Here is a 16,598-nt window from a genome sequence, read left to right on the forward strand (position 1 = left end):
GAGTCCCCAAATAAGATGACCCCCGTTTTCCCTGAGTTTAGCTATAGGCAGTTGTTGGTCATCCATACATTGACAGCCCGCATACAGTCTTGAAATCTGGAATCTGTGTCCGCATCACTCTCCGTTAAGGAAACAACATTTTGTCACCTCGGCATATGAAATACAAACTGTCTAAACAGGTCTGCTAATTGTGACACATAAACATTGAACAGAGTTAGGCTCAACAAAGAACCTTGCGACACTCCGCAAGGCAAAGAGAAAGGCTCGGAAGTAAACTCATTTACTGAAATGTGGTGTTGTTGTCACCCGTCCGGAAAGGTTGTTAGCAGGGCAAGAGCTACTCCTCTAATTCCGATGTTAAATAAGCGACGAGTCAGCAGCTCAAGGGATTAACTGTACCTAAAGCTGCTGACCGGTCGAATAGAATGAGGGCCCCTCACCTCCCTGGTCAAGGTTTCTTCTGATCATTTCTATTGTCTTGATTAAGGCCGTCTCAGTGCTGTGCCCCGATCTTAAACCCATGCGATGTGGGGTGTAGGAGATTATTATCCTGTATAAAGGTGGCCAACTGGAGGTTCATTATTTCTCCGCAATCTTGGCTGGTAATGGCAGGCAAGAAATAGGCTGATAGCTATTGGTATCTGTGGGACTTAGAGAAGGTTTCTTTAAGAGGGGCAATACTGAAGCTACCTTTCATTGCGTGGGAAAGTAACTGATAACAAACATGTGGTGGTAGATAGCGGTAAGATTGAATGTAATTTTTTTCAGGTGCCGTTTTGGCCACCAACGGCGGTAGGGATCATGGGGCGCCGGACTTTGAGGACTTAAGTAAAGAAGTGATCAGTTCTATAGTTTGATCTGTGAATTTTAAAAAAAATCTTGCCGTTCGACGGAAGAGATAGAGGTTAATTCCACCTGAGAAGGATCCTTCATGGAGGAAAGCCAGTCGTAAACTTTAACTTTGTTTTAGAAGCAACCTGCCAAATCATTACAGAATATTTTAGTGCCATAACCAGCTGTCTCTGATATTTATAGTGGACAATTTCTTTACCGTTTGAAAGAGTTTTTTGACTGAATTCTTGGCGGCTTTGATTTCTTTTTGTGTGAAGTATAGGGACTTTTCCCTCACTATCAATGCTTTGTAGTCTGCCAGGTCTTGCTTATTTGTTCTTTTCTGACTCAAGATAATCCTTCCTTTCAGATGATCTTTCATTTTTGTTTTTGGATTCTAAGAGGTCTCAGTAAACCAAGGAGTCGCGGGATGGTGTCTTGTGCTATGGGAGGCCTTTGCTGGGGCCAGAGAGTTGACAGCTGAAGTCAGCCAAAATGTGAAGTTATCTACTAAAACATCGATATTTTCTCTAATCAAGGGTGAAGATAATAACAATGCTTAATTGAATCGGACTGGCTGTATCTTGTGCCAGGTATGAGTTTAGAGTTTCTTGTAGAGGAACCTACCTTGTTGAGGGCGACGTGCAAGGTTAAGATCGAACCTCAGTGGTAAAAGGTATTAAAGGTAGAGTACAGATAAAAGATATGGATGAGTTGTGGTGAAAATACCATCAAGACTGTGACAAGCAGAGTGGGTGGGGCCTACCACTACCTGTGATAGATCAAGACAGGCTGTTATGTCAAGTAGAATTTTCCTATCTTTATCAGTGGAGTCTTCCACATAGAAATTAAAGTCTCCTAGCAATAATGTGAGGTCGGTTACAGTAGCAGAAGATCTTCTGCTACTGTAACCGACCTCACATTATTGCTAGGAGACTTTACTTGGATCTTGAAGGAAGACTTGTTTGGGGCCTGTGGGTGATTAAAAGTAACCCATTAAAATTGTGAGCTTTGGAAAGTAGAAAGAAAGCTCTTCACAGTGTGCAAGCTGGACTGGTTGAAAAATGCCTTCACATGGGAATGATAATGGCTAACCCGCCTCCCCGTTTACTGGTCTATCCACCCCATATGTTATATATCCTGGTGGTGCGGCAGAAATAAAATCCGGGCCAGAGGACTGATCGGCACAGGTTTCTGTAATGAACATGATATCTAGTGCATGGAAATCAATGAAGTTAGTTATTTTGCGTTTATGTTAGAATATAGCATCACATGTATAGTGCATTAAGTTTTCCATAAATGAATATATTCCTTATTCTAAAGATCAGAATCAAAGTTTTAGATTTCAAGACCTTATAAAGAGTTTGATTTCAAAGACAAGAGTGAGATCTGAGAAGCATAAAGCTTCACAGCCAAATCTGATTAGCAGAACTTCCCATACAGAGCAGTTCATAGGACTGAGCAGAGTCTCAATCAATCACAATAGTTGCAGTCTGTTAAAAATCAAATAGCTAAGTGAGGTAAAAGGGTAAAGGGTAGCAGCAGTAGCCACATTTGTCAGGTGTCTATTAAGGGAAAAAAAAGCGTTGACTCTACCTAGAAACAGGCACTAATATAAGTCAGGAATAACATGTTAAAACATTGTATCCGGCCTCTTTTTTTCATGGGCTAATAAAATGGCAGTATTTATTTATAGCATTATAGAGCGCAAACAGTCACCAAACTGATGTCCTGGCGCTAAACTTATATATAGGTACCAAACTGCAGAACAGGGGAAAAATGCACAGGTGTTCGATCCAATTACTTACGGAAAAGCCAGTTCTTCAGGGCTTTCCTAAATTGCAGCAGTTCCATAGAAGACCTAAGTAAGGATGGTAACTCATGCCACAGCTGGGCCACTTTAACTGTAAAGACCCGACCACCTTGTCTTGACTTCCGAAATTTGTTTATGCAAACAAAATTTGCAGAGCTAGAGCGAAGATATCTCCCAGGAGTTTATATATCCTTTCATTCTGCCATTGTCTTGAAGTGCTTTATACACAATGCACATGGCTTTAAAAATGATAGTCTGCTTCAAAGAGAGCCAGTGCAACTCCTTTAAGGCATTGATGCATAGGATCTACGGGGTCTGGTTAAAGCAAGATTGGCTTCTGCCACTTGGACTCTATGTAGTCAGTTAAACAAATAGGTGCTCCAAGTAGCATGGCATTGCAGTAGTCCAACCTACTGAGCATAACACTAAACACAATACTCTTCAGTAAGCAGGTTCCACAACATTCTTCAGTAAGCAGGTTCAGCTTTTCCTTTCCCACAAGAATGCATGTGGCTTGTACACTTTTTCACAAGGTTAGCTACAGACAGTCTTGCATAGTTAGATTCTGGAAACATCAGACTTGGTTCCCATAAACCTTTATACACAGATCGACCTTCTAAATCTCAATTTGTTTCATTGCTAGAACAATTAACTACTAACTAAAAGGCAAAATCACGGTTAGGTAATCCATTCTTTTTAATATGATCAAGTATTATTGTTTAAAATGCACAATCTATTCAGTTGTTATATGAAACGTGAAAAGATAGGAAGTTCTTAATAAGATATTGCTTATAAAAAGATACATTTGGTTAAACCGGAACATTCTGCAGTTGCAACATTTCTATGCATGTCTATTTAAGGCCCAGCTTCTAATTCACGTTGTGCACATTTCTGTTATACTAGGTTTGCTTCCAGTTAAGGGAAAATTGCTTCATGACTTTCTATAGCCTACACGGGTAACTGTGACTGCTGATTGTAAATCAGCACATTTTAAACGTGGGTCTTTTCTGCATTACGTCTTAATTTTATCATTGCACATTCAAGTACTAAATTAATAATTTTTTATGTTAATTTATTAGTTTACTCAATATCAACAATGATTTTGTTGTAAATATTTAGAATTGGTAACTACAAATGAGACATATGTGACCATTTCTCTGTGCGCACTGGACAGAGGTCAAGGATTGAATGTGCATGTAATCTGAACACTATTATGGTCCACTGACTCACAGTGCCTTCAAACACTGTTCCAGAACTCTCAGTTGTGCCCCATTGTGAACACTACTCCACAACAGAAATTACCCCGGCACTTAAATGCATCTCAGTTCACATATATCACACAAACATTACACAACCCAATAACTCGAGCTGTTAGAGCTGATACCTCTTGACTTTGCCAATATTTTAATAAGGCCAATTCCAGTTTTAATACAAGATTGCACTGCAATAAGGTGTTCACTAATCTTAACAAGTATGGGCTTTACTAAAAAACATTGCTCTGTATATACACTAACATATTGCTAAAAGCATTGCCAAAGCCAATAGTTCCCAAAGACGACCTCTTGGTTTTGCCAATGCGTGTTGTTTCAGTTATGTGCTGTTGGTGCAGACCGTGCACCACTTTGTAAATTGAATCCTTTGGGACACAGTGAAACTTTAAGAGTGCACCAAAATGATCAAGAACTTAATAGTTCTTATTCTGACACACCATGTAGTGCTGGAATTATTAGCCGTTTTGCTACCTTGCATCGATGCTTTGCTGTCAGAAGTGAAATTAAGGGTAGTTAGGAGGGTTTAACGCTTTACATAGAAACCTAGAAATGCCATTGTATAGTGCTTCATGCTACCATGAAAACATCCGAGCACTAGTAAACTAGGTTGACCTGGTGGGCTTTGCTGGACCATGATTTTGTGCTGCTGTTCAAGGGCCTGGAAATAGCAGACTGCCTCACATATCAAAACGGCTCTTCTGAGTTCAGAAGGCAAAGCTCCAATGTAGACAGGGAGCAGTGTGTTTTCATAAGCTCACTGTAATATAGATGGCGATTGGGTAGAAAGCTGTGCTTGTTAATTTTCACTTTTACTTCAAGGTCCAGGAGGAGGGGGGAATAACAACAATTATAAGAAAGACCTCTGATCTGACCTATTTCATTTCAACATTGGCCTAAGACTCAACCTAAGACATTTCCCCATAAACAGTCATATCACATATAATTTTTATTTCTGTTATGATTTTCTTTTATTTCAAACACACCTACATATATACATATATTCTCTTTCTTTTGTGCTCATATGATCATAAAACAATACAAATCTTTACAAGTTCATATAATCTTTTGTAATATTGTACATTAGAGGATAAATTCTCCAAAATGTGATGACCCCCACACACAAACCTTCATACCTACATTCTCACCTTTCATCCTCTTCAATCATTCTGGCAAACCTACAACAAAAAAAGAGTGACAATAAAATACAAAGCTTATAAGGGATCCCACAAAGTTTTAAATTAAATCCAGGTAGAAAGCCAAATCGTTGATAACTTGTGCTGCATTTATCACGTGGGAGACGCAGGACTGCATCGCGATCCCTATAATTTAACAGCCGAGCAATGATCAGCCTTGCTGAGGCGCCAGGATTCGGGTGCGCCGCCAGCGTCAAAGTGCTCTCTCTGCGATCAACATGACCGACAAGTTTTCTGCCCCAAATATCTTCTTGAGCATTTCTTCCACATAGAGCTCCAGTTTGCTTGTATTGGTCGACTCCGGCAAGCCTGTGATCCTCAGGTTGTTACGCCTTGATCTATCCTCCAGGTCCTCATTCTTGGCCTGGATGACATCCAGGACCTATTCAATGTTTAGGGCTTTAGTCGAGACATTTTGAAGGCTATCTTCTGCGTCATAGATACGCTTTTCCGCTTTGCCCAGCCTGGCGCCCTGGTGACATATTAGCCATACGTAAATTTAAGGCGTCTATCTTCCCATCGATTGATTGCAGACTAGTCTGCATAGCCAGGAGTGTTGTTTCCAACAACGGGCCTTCTTCCATCGGAGCGTCTTGTTCGGAGTTCGAAGGTGTCAGTTGCTGCAACTTTCCAAGCTTCCGCATTTCAAACGTGAGGCTGGGTTGGTTCTTGTCTATCTTACCCAGTGTGGCAGACCATTCAGCTGCATCCACCGGTACCACCAACGTCCACAATAGCGGCCTGTCTACTTCGCTTCAAAGGGTCCGGTAGCAGCAGGCTTTCTAGGCAAGAGACCTGATTCACTTTTGGGTTTCTATCTAGGTCTTCTACAGCATGAAGAGTCCACATTGCAGCTATAACAACTAAGGTCTACTGTGGCCCAGCTGTGCCCAAACCAACCAACCGCACTGAGCCTCCTCTGTTAAGCGCCTGCTCTGCGCCGTAGCTAATAAAACAATTTGGAATTCTTTGCTGTAGCCCACACTTCTTTTTGGGTAGACGTTAGGAGTAGGAACACCTCAACATGGCTCCCTCAGCACCGCTAGCAATGGTCACAGGTTGGGGGCTAGAGCCCTTCTACACGTTTCCCTCGATGTCGCCGTCAGCAGCCTCAGGCCTCTACGAGTCTCACCAGTCGCACATGGCAAGCAGCCCCACAACTCCACGCCATATGCGACGGGTTCCACAAGGGGAAGTCAGTCCAGTATATAGCTGTGCTGAGCTGGGTGAGCCCAGTGTTTCACGTGTGCTAAACAGTCTAGGTAGCTCCACATATAGTGTACGTGTGAGCACACACTCCCTCGCCGGCCGCACTGTAGCTACCCAGCAGGCCTACGCTCCAACTCAGCAGGCCCCACGTCTTGAGATGTCAATTCAGGCAGTTCAGGCATTATTAGCGCTGAGTAACGTAGCTCACCCCTCGCCTCCAGGCCTTGACTTACCGGGGTATATAATGCACTCCCACAGCCCTGCAGCAGCGCCACAACCCCGACCGGGGCACCAGGCGCTCGCACCGCAGCCGCCTCAGTCATACGTCGCTGGATCGCAGTGAGTTTGTGTCCTGCAGTATCTGTAGCTCAACTCTGTTCCGCTCGACCCCAAACCCCCCCCCCCCGACCCCCCCAGGGTGCACAGGTCACAGCAGTGCTATATGCAGTCCGCCGCGGAGTTCAGTCGCGTCCAGCAACTGCCATGTTGTTTTCGGCCTCACCGCATCTCCAGGCATCTTCATTAGAGATTGTGTTCTCCGTTACTTTTCAGCTTCGCCAGGCTGCACCCCAGCAGCTCCGCACCAAGGTTTTTTGTGTCGGCTGGCATTCCAGAGGCAGGATTGTAGATGGATGTTGAGTTCAGCCTTCTCTAGCCCCCCCCCCCCTGCCCCCCCCGCCATCCTCAATTTTGAGTTTAGAGATGTGTGCCTGCGAGATGCGGTGTGAGGTCATAAGGCCAGAAGAGAACTAAATTTGCTATCCCCTTCATAATACTTTTGCTTTAAAGCTAGCAGCAAATGCTCTGCTCTTTTGACCGGCAATGCCCTAACTTGGCTGTGAAGGGAGGCCAAACACTTCTGTTGCTGGCTTGTGGGCTTTGTGTGGTCTATTCGGTCCAGGGCCTTTATGTCCCTAGATAACCCTGCCTCTACTAATCTGTCCTCACGCATTCTGGCGATGACGAGAGAGGTGATGTTACCCCGGAGGGTCTCCTTCAAGGCGTCCCATAGGATATGACTGTTGGTGTCCGGCAAGATATTTATTTCAAAGTAGGTTTGAATCGCCTGCCGTATTTCTTCCACATTGACCTAGTCTTGCAGTATATTTTAGGGTGAGGGGAGGTGCCAGCGCAGCGAGAGGTGAGTAGGCCTCCCACGGCTACCGAGGGAAATCTTAATATGCACGTGGTCCAAGACCGAAATATCCGAGATAGTCGCCAACTTAAGTGTACTAATGTTGTGCTCGTCAGGAGCCTTTTAACACCAGGCATCTATCAAGCCCAGGGCTGTAATGTCTCTCTTTACCTCTGCCAACATTGCCCCGGTGCCCTGGAAGAATGCTGCACTGCGGTCGAGCAGGGCATCCCATACCAAGTTGAAGTCCCCCAGAAGATCACCTGGCTATCCTCCTGTGAAACAAGGCTCTTAAGGACATTCCGAAGATATGAGTCCTGGGATTTATTGGTACGTATACATTGATCAGGGTTCGAGGGCTACCATGGATTAAAGATTTGAATTTTAAAAAACGGCCTTCCCGGTCTCTAGTGAGGTGTCTGTTAGAGGCTAAGGCCCGCTTTGAGAAGGATAGCTACCCCAGCCGTTTTAGAGAGTGAAGAAGCCCAATATTGATTAGGATATTTCATGTGTGCCATGCGACATGTGTCGCAATGAGTTAGATGGGTCTCTTGGAGAGAAATAATGTCTGGGTCCTACAATAGAAAGTAGCTCCAGATCTGCCGCCTCTTATTGGGGGCGTTCAAGCCTTTGACATTGAGTGAAAGGAGTTTAAGCTGTGTCATATACTTAGTTGAAAAGGAGAAGCAAGAGCATGTAGGCCCTCCCTAGTTGCTAGAGATAGTAGTTGCAGGTTAATCTGGGACCATCGCCACACGTCTACACCTGAGGAGGTAGGGGAACAATCCGGACTGCCACCAAACCCGTCCTAGGAGATGTAACTGTAAGGGTAGGATGGAGCAATGGTTCATGGGCTCTATATTGCCAACCCTCAGGGGACTCTGGGATAGAGAGGGGAGGGATATTCCAACAGTAACTAGAACAAAGTGGCCAGCCAGGCCAGAACAGACCTCTCAAGTCCTCGAGAGACCCTACGGTAGCAACCAGGGTCGCTCTGAGGAAGTCTCTCCTCTTGGGTACCATCTGAATAGAAGGGGTGGGTAAAGAGGTTCGCACTGCAGGGCGAAGTCTCTTCGTCCGGCGTCCAGACCTTAATGGGGGGAGTGGGAAGAGACCCCCCACCCCCCGGAGACCCGGGGTCACGCTCAGTCAGGTTATATGGTGCAGATCTTAAGGGGTGGAGAACACAAGAGAAACAATGAGGCCCAACAAGTCCTTCAAAGTCTCTTTACTCAGTCTGCTGGGTGAGGCATTCAGCGTGTCTGTTAAGATTGCAGGAGAAGGAGTCAGCTGAGCTTGGCAACTGGGTCTTCACGGTTGATATCTTTGTTGCTTTAGGTGAAGATGTGGGCGTGATAGGCGGGGAGTGAGCCGACGATCGACCCACATCCAGAGCCCGCAGTTGTTGAATAATGTCCTGTTTGGCTTGTGTAGATGAGTCGCTCCCTCTTTGGGTCTTGGTTTTGGACCGCGGCACAGTGGTCCAGTCCGGGCAAAGTGGAATTCTGGACCAAGCGTGCAATGAAGTAGGACTAGAGGGGCGTGACTCCGCCGGGATCTGGAGTAGCCTCCCACAGGGACCGTAAAGACCTCTGTCAGCCCTCCCATGTAAAAATCGAGGCGAACAGATGGCCCCATTGATATTTAACATTTAGTTCTCTGAGTTTATCTGTGACCTGCTTGAATTCTTTGCGCCATCTTGGTTTAACACGGGACAGTCTTGGGAGCTCTGGATGTGGTGCCATTCATAGGTCAGATCCAGCTTTTCCCTGGCGGCGAGGAAGATTACCTCCTTCTCTGTAAGGAAGTGGACTCCGGTGGTGATGTCCGGTACGAGGCCTGGGTTACCACGATGGCCGTGATTCGGTGTGCCATATCCAGGACAGGTGGGGAGGCATCTTCATCACCTCTAACTGCCTGGAGGAGGTCCGCTGTGTATGCCATTATGTTTTGCCCCTCCGCACCCTTAGGAAACCCCTCGGATGCGGAGGTTATCTCTCCTACTCCTATTTGCTAAGTCCTCCTGCCTGATTTGGAGTTCTATGTGTTGTTCTTCTAGCGTGGACATCCTGCGCCAAAGGTCTTCTTGCTCCTCTGTGCGTGTGTTGAGGGTCCGCTCCAGATAATCCACCCTGCATCCAATCTCTGCCACATCACACTATAGGTCATGGAGACACGCTCTGAAGTCAGATTTAAGAGCGACAATTTCAGTCTTTATTACTTTCAAGAAGTTGGTCATAAAGGCTTGCGTGATGGGGCTCACTTCCGGATCTTCAGAGACCTGCGCCATCAGAAGGTTCGTAGAAGGTGCTGTGGCAGGATTAGTCTTTATCCACATAAACTGGACAGTGGCTTCTCTGGTGGGGGCCAAGGGGGTTTCCTTCTTTGCCTTCTTACGAGGCATGCTCTCCTCAGGAATCACCGGCCCGGCAACCCAAAGCCTCTTAACAAGGGAGTCCTAATCTCGCATAGGGGGTATTGCACTGAGTAGATCAATTCGATGCTGGCTCCGCTTGCAGGATGTAGAGTAGTGAGCAGCACGTATTCCACCAGCCTACCTCACAGGTTCTGAGCCTCAGGGAACGAACGCCCAGCAGGTGGGCCGCGGGTCCCCCCGGACTGCACCAGAGTGTCGCAGTGTGTGTTCCCCCTACAGCGGGGTGCAGAAACTCAGGCCTGCAGCAGATGAAGGGCGTGAGGACGAAGGCCGGAGAATTCACGCTAGCTGGAAGGGGGCCTCATTCAGTGTGTACCCTCCAGCTTTGGTCCACAGACCTCTATTGTCCGAGGGTGAGGGGGGGGGGATCACCTGTCACCACCGCCCAGGGGTTCTGCCAGACACCACCCACTAGCTGCAAGGATCAGGCCCGTTAAATGAGGGCAGTGGGCACGCAGGCAGGAGGGAGGGAGGGAATGCCTGCTGCTCGATCGCACGGCCGATCGCTCACCCCACCCGACCCAACCGCAGTCCCCCAGCAAGGCAGCACCTTGTTGATGCAGCCAGTTGCGGTGGCCGTGTAGGGCCCCTCAGTCACCTACCCTTAAGTGTCCTACGTTAGTCCGCTCCGCAGTGGCCCAGGGTAGTCAGCAAATTCAGTCCGGATCAGAGGAAGCCCCAAAAGCGAGCCTCCAGGCCCTCACAATGCCAGGCAAGGGGTTGCAGCTCTGTCCAACGCTGTTGGGAAATCACCCGTGCCAAGGCCGCAGGTCACCTCCAGAAAAGGGGAGATCAGGGGAAGTTGGTGGGGAGGAAACCCGCCAGGCAACCACGCAGCTGATCGCACCCCTCACCCCGCCGGTTGCAGTAGCAGTGGCCCTGCTAGCAGACTCACCCTGCCCAGGCTGTGTCAGCGTTTTTGTTCTTCGCTTCGGCGTCTTGGGGGCCCAACCTCAAGCCGCTCGGTTATATGGAAGCACCAGGACCAACGATATGCATGCCTACTGCAGCCTCTAGAGAACCTAATGAGGCTAAGCGCGGACCCCACACGGCCCGCTTTGCATGCCCGGGACATGTCTAGGCCTGGTGTGCATGCAGCAGGTGGAGTCAGCGAGGGCCTCCGTGACCACAAAATGGCACCTTCAGCTGCCGGTAAACGAGCCGTTCGCTCGACTGGGCAGCCCAAGGAGGGTCTTGTCCTGTTTCTCCCTGCCTGGGAGTGGTAGTCTGGTCTCTGCGGGTCAGTAGTAGAGCGATCGCCGAGCCCCCAGGGCCACCTCCTGTCCTCCGTGCCTAACCCCAAGGTGGCAGGTCTGGCCTTCCCCCACCACCCGGAGCACTGTCTAGAGCCTCCGGCTCCGCTCCAAGAGCGCCATCCGCGTCGAAAGCAGAGTTTGGATGGTCAGCGGAAAAGTGCCGGTTTAGCCCCTGACCTCCGAGTCCCGATGCCAATGGATTTGCTAGGTCTGGCCGCGGGAGGACAGAGACACTGCAAGGTGCGTCCTACTCCATCAGCTGCCTGGCCATGCCTCCGTATGGACATTCTTAAAGAAGTCCATAGACCTACCACTAGAGCTTGCTTGGCATCAAAGTGAAAACGTTATGCCTGCTACGGTCACTCAAAACAAATCGACCCTTTAAAAGCCACTTTGCAAGACATTGTCTGCTACCTGCTTCACTTACAAAAGTCTGGGTTAACGTTCACATCTAGAAGGTTACATCTTTTTGCAATGGCTGCCTATCTCCAGAATAGGCAACACCTTTATTTGTTCAAAATCAAAGTGATTAAAGCATTCATGGGTGGGCTCAAAAGAGCTATCCCACCAAGGGTTCCACCCACACCCTCATGGAACCTCAATATTCTTAAAAGACTCATGGGCCCCCATTTGAACCCCTACACTCATGCCCCTTCGATTCCTTTCTTGGAGGTGGCATTAATAGTCTCCATCACTTCACTTATATGTGTTAGTGAGCCGCAGGCTTTACCCTTGAAAGAATCTTTCTTCCAAATACATAGAGATGGACTGGTTCTCCGCACCAACCCTAAATTTCGCCCTAAAATGGTTTGCCACTTTCTCCTCAACCAATCAATTGAGTTGCAAGTTTTTTTTCCCCGCAACCAGATTCTGTTGCGGAATTAGCTCTTCATACATTAGCTGTTAAATTAGCCCTTATGTTCTATATTGATAATTTTCAGGAAAACTAACCACTTTTTGTTGCACAGTCAGATGGATAGTAAAATGCATTCAAAATTGTTATCCTAAACCTAAAAGACCTTTACCAATTCCTCCCAGAGCACATTCTAGTTGAAACAAGCATTGGCATAGCCAATAGGTCTCGCCTTTGGGACCTTATAAGTGTTTAGCCATGCAATAGTTGATGTTGTTGCACCAAGGATATTGTGCTGGATAACCAAACGCTTATAAGGTCCCAAAGGCAAGACCTATTGGCTATGCCAATGCTTGTTGTACTTTTATACTGTACTGTTGTGCTCTTGATGTGCTTAATCACTGCTGATTACAAACGTATACATGTTTTAAATGCATTGGGGCTGTACTGATGCCAATCACAAATGTATAAAGCTCGAACATATGTATTAGTGTCATTTATTTTTCACCAGCAAGTGCTGTTCAGGTTCTTCTCTTGTTATAACCCTTTACTTTAAAGCACACTATCACTCGCCGAAGCTCTAGAGCACTGTAGCATTTTACTCTGTGGATGTTTGACAACAGATATTGAGCTGTTGGCTTTTTATTAGACTATTAGGATTATCATAATCTTGATATTAGGAGAGCTATGTATGTGGCCTTTAATTAAGGACTATTCCGCATGACAACCCCACTTATCTCCTGGAGGTGGCAATTGGGCCAGTAGAGCCCGCAGAATGTCCTGTGAAGCAGAGGGCTGGGAAATGTCCACATTTTACAGCCCCTTTAATCTCGGGGCAGGAGCGCGCACCTGATTGCTGGGAGCCACAAAAAGTCAGAGCTTCAAAAGGTTCTTACTTTTACTGGGTCTAAATAACGCACCAAGGAAGTACGATTAGACTATTAAGTCTAACCAGCAACTTTCATGTCAGTCTAGGAGTCATCATAAAAGAAAAAAAAAAGACTGCGAGCATGAACCGGTCACCCAATAAAAGCCTCAAAATCCCACCAGCTGGCTCTTCAAAACAAGGAAATAAATAACTGAAAGTGCAGAAACGCTACCTTGCCAAGCACACTTGCAGTGCTACCTGCCAGGTGCCCTCTGAAGTTTTAGACAGGCCGAAGCGGACGATAATCAGACTTTGTTTTATATCGTAAAGCCATAGTGCTTATTCCTTTCAATCAAATACACAAGTAGCTCTGAAAATTGTATAAGGCTACCTTGATCTGCTCCAAATGTTTTATTTATGTCATAATAATGCATGGCGTTTATAAATGCCTCCCGGTGCCAAAGGCAAAACACATGAAGCCAATAATGCAACCAACCGCATAACAGAAGACAGCAGAAACCGGTTCAGTCACTAAGTGATTGTTATATTACATACATAAGGGCTTTAACGTTCAGTGAGAACAAGGTACAATATGCAACGTAATTAGCACAATAATAATGCACATAGATAAATAATCCTATGAGTGCAACATTATATCTCGTTAGCGTCTGTGCACTTTGAAAAGCTAATCGGTAATTAGCTTGTGTTTCATTGTCGTTGGTAAATTAATTGTTTTCATTCATTGTTGTTCAGAAAACTGTTAATTTTGTATGCTTGTGGGCTTTGGCTGCAGAGCAGCATACAAGGACACTAAATTGACAGTTGATCAAAAGAAAGACAAAGAAAAAAAGATTTTCAGACGACACAGATACACAACGAAATAAACAAATGACTTTGAAAAGTGCAAAAGTGATACCTTGCCAAACGCAATTGCCACCAGCCCCGAGGCCCCCTCTGAAGTTTTGGAGGTAAAATATTTTTACAGGCCATCGCAAACTATTAAAATATCTATCGGAAAGGTAGTGCACGTGTGCTTTTCAAAAGTACTTGTTTCTTTTTTTGAAGAAAAATAAATTGTGCTTATTCCCTGCAATCAAATACAAAAATTGCTTTGAAAAGTGCATAGATGCTACCTTGCGCTGCTTATAGCTCAGTTATCTGAACACTGGATATTAACATTTTAGGGAATATGTGGAGTGCAGAAGGCAAGTCACAGGAAACAGATTCAATGTAGGAAGGGAACAATTACCGCTGATACTGGCAGCAAGGAGAAAACACAACCATTTGTATCAATACATTTGCAATCAAAAAAAGAAGTTTGACAAACGCACACAAAATACTTATCAGGGGAAGGATATTGTACTTTGTCGCTGGGCTCAGAAAGAAATAAACACGAAATGAAGCATGCGAGAAGCATCGTTTGTTTGCTGGCCCGGGAGAGGTGCGTAAGTGTGTGCGTGCGCTGTCTTCTCTTTTTCAAAGCACCTACTCGTGCTTGTGGCGCGCTGCTGCGTACTCCCGCAAGGCGTATGCTGCCACAAGCACGAGTATGTGCTTTGAAAAGGAGCTGCATGACGGCTAAAGGTCTCCTATGCAGTGCATGCGCACTGCGTAGGTGAGACCTAAAAAGGGAGCATCCAAGGCTTTTCTAGGAAACATTCCCTTGGCTGACATATGTAAAGCAGCTACATGGTCCACACCACATACCTTCACCAAACAGTGTGGATATTTTAGCAAGCTAACAAGCCAATGTAGGTCCGGCAGTGCTACGTATTAGCAACTGCTTCTGAGGGGGACAGCTTTACACTCTATGCCGAGCATGTGCATCTACAGCCAAACATGCCTCTAATGGAATATGTTACTTACCCTGTAAGGATCTGTTCGTGACATGTAGTGCTGTAGATTAATATGCGCCCACACTCCTCCCCAGTCACCTGTGGTTGTTGCAGTTTATTCTACTCTTTCTCGCGTGGGTATCTCATAACGCTTACTCTACACTCTATTTTCACCCTCCTGTGAGAAACCAATCTGACAATGGAGTCTTTCCATGTGCCATTTTGCCAAGAAGGAAGAGTCACTCTACTTCATGAATCGAAAGACTTTCTTAGAAGAAAAACGACCTGCACACATCTGGACCCAACACTAGATGGCAGGAGTATGCAGAGCATGTTAATCTACAGCACTAAATGCCAGGAACAGATGCTTACAGGGTCAGTAACATATTCCTTATCTCCCGCTCCTTCAACAACTTAAAACTGATCTTAAAGGATGAGCTCCCATGTATCTATCATGGTTAGGTCGCATTCATGGAATAAAATGACTTTCTTACTACGGCTTCTGTATCTTTTTCAGGTACTCCCTAATGAACTAGATTGAGAATTCTTGTTTGCGCTCTGCTCTCTGGTAACCAGTTTATTGGTAGGATCGCAGAGCCCGACTTCCCTATAAACTGTTGGACTTACCCAAGGAAGTTGATGGGCTGGCCCTTCCCCATTTTCCACTATACGGTAATTCAGGGCAACAAAGCGTGATATCCGAATGGTCACTGACAGGATCAGATAAACACTGGCTCAATATGGATTGGGCGGTTGTAAGCAAACATATATGGGACATTTTATGGAATTCGAAGGCAGACCAACCCCTCAATGGATACCTTAGCACACCTACAAAAACGACACTTAAAACATGTGAGTATGTGAATTAATCAGCTTCATGGCCCATATTCCCCCCTCCATTCACTCTTATTCACTTTAACCCCGACTTTCCACAGGCACCTACACCTGCCCCCTTTCGATCTATAGAGGGAGGGGAGTGTCTTGCCATGAGGTGTCTTACCATTTCTGATTTGTTTCATGGATGGGATATCTTCACCTTGGAAAATTGTCTACGAGAATTTGGCCTGCCTAATTCCAAGAAATACCAATATACTCCACTGAAACACTGGGTACTTCTTCCAAACCTGAGAGAAGCAGCAACTAGAGACCTTTCCCCAATTGAGAAATTTGTAAGACAAGCAAGGGGGGCTAAAGATAATGTCTCGTTCCTCTACTAGCTCTCACTTGATACCTCTCCCAAAACTCCACAACATCACATAGATTTCTGGACCAACATACTCCGGGACAGAGTCTTTAGTGAGCAGTGGTGGAAGCTATGGAGAGACATCCCTAGATTTAACCATTCTATGGGAATGAGAGACGCCCACTGTAAAATACTTAATGATTGGTATCTCTATCCCACCAAACTCAAAAAAATGTATCCTAACACGCCTGACCTCTATTGGAGAGGGTGCGGTGTGCTCGGAGATTTCGGACTCCTATGATGGGACTGTCCAATAATTTGCCCTTTCTATCACCTGATTCTACGACAGGATTTGCACTTTTGGGACTATGTGACGAGACCCTTAAATTGCCAGACCTCAGGCAATCCCTCGATTATGTGGTTATACCTGGGGGTGGCCAAGTTAATTCTGGCAGCTTTTTGGAAAAGAAACGTAGCACCCTCGATGACCCAGTGGCATGCCTGGCAAACCTTGACAATAGAGAGAATGGCTGACATTCTTCGTGATAACCTGTGGTCCCTTGGTGGCCTTCTTCTCTGTAGGCCTTCCACTCACGGCTTGTCCCACCCATACACAACCACTTCATTCTTTTCAGATCTAATATCACAACTGAGCTGGTGACGACTTTGGGACTACTGCAGGCCTCATCGGTCCGCTCCTCCGCTGCTGGCCTA

At 46.0% G+C, this 16,598-nt stretch overlaps 1 protein-coding gene across 2 annotated transcripts in view; it reads left to right on the forward strand.

Moving 5' to 3' along the window:
* The window catches only part of GSAP (gamma-secretase activating protein), a 762,740-nt gene that overhangs the window by 171,012 nt on the left and 575,130 nt on the right, over positions 1-16,598 (forward strand). The window lies entirely within an intron of this gene.

This window comes from Triturus cristatus, chromosome 4_1 (assembly GCF_964204655.1).
Source record: "Triturus cristatus chromosome 4_1, aTriCri1.1, whole genome shotgun sequence".
NCBI lineage: Eukaryota > Metazoa > Chordata > Amphibia > Caudata > Salamandridae > Triturus > Triturus cristatus.